We start from the raw sequence: 645 nt of genomic DNA on the forward strand, positions 1-645 counted from the left end.
GAAGTTATCTCCAGGAATAAGTTCTATTGGTATCAACCTCCTGGGTTGGTTGAAGTCATTTTTTGTGAAGAGAATTTAGTTCAAGTGCACAACATGAATGAGATATTCCCACATGTAAAGCTTAGTAAAGTTGCATTGGTGATATTGTGACATGAGACCTCAGGTTTTAAATTTTTTTTTTTTCATTTTCTGTCTATATAGGAGGCAGACAGTGGGGAAGAGGAATGCCGATCACAGCCCAGAAGGTATGTTTGTTCATTATATCTTATAGCATTTCTGTAGTTATTGTTTTTCTCTAATTCTTGTTCAGTCTTGTTCAACTGAAAGGTCAAATTCAAAGATCTCTGGGTTAATTTCAAGCTTTCACTTGGCATCTACTGGAATAATTGCTATTCCAAAAAATTACATAATGATGAGGAAAGAAAAATCTGTTCTCTTATTCAGAGCACTGAATTGTGAAGTCATTAAGAACCATAAAGATCTGTTTTTGAAGTTGTTAACAATAATTTGTTAATTTGACCAGCAGAGGGGTTTTGCGGGTTTCTTCATTTACAAGAAAAAGATAACTTGTAGAAATAAGAAATGAAGAAAAGCCTAGTAGCACCCATTTAAAAAAATCAAAATTTGCTAGTCTGTTGTAATTTC

At 33.3% G+C, this 645-nt stretch overlaps 1 protein-coding gene across 1 annotated transcript in view; it reads left to right on the forward strand.

Moving 5' to 3' along the window:
- The first annotated feature begins 206 nt into the window (after window positions 1-206).
- The window catches only part of SSH2 (slingshot protein phosphatase 2), a 141336-nt gene continuing 140897 nt past the window's right edge, over window positions 207-645 (forward strand). Inside the window, exon 1 of the mRNA XM_012657319.1 lies at window positions 207-245. The gene's annotated coding sequence lies outside the window, so the exon portion shown is untranslated. The remainder of the gene's footprint in view (window positions 246-645) is intronic.

Source organism: Propithecus coquereli, unplaced genomic scaffold (assembly GCF_000956105.1).
Source record: "Propithecus coquereli isolate 6110/MARCELLA unplaced genomic scaffold, Pcoq_1.0 Scaffold536, whole genome shotgun sequence".
Lineage (NCBI taxonomy): Eukaryota > Metazoa > Chordata > Mammalia > Primates > Indriidae > Propithecus > Propithecus coquereli.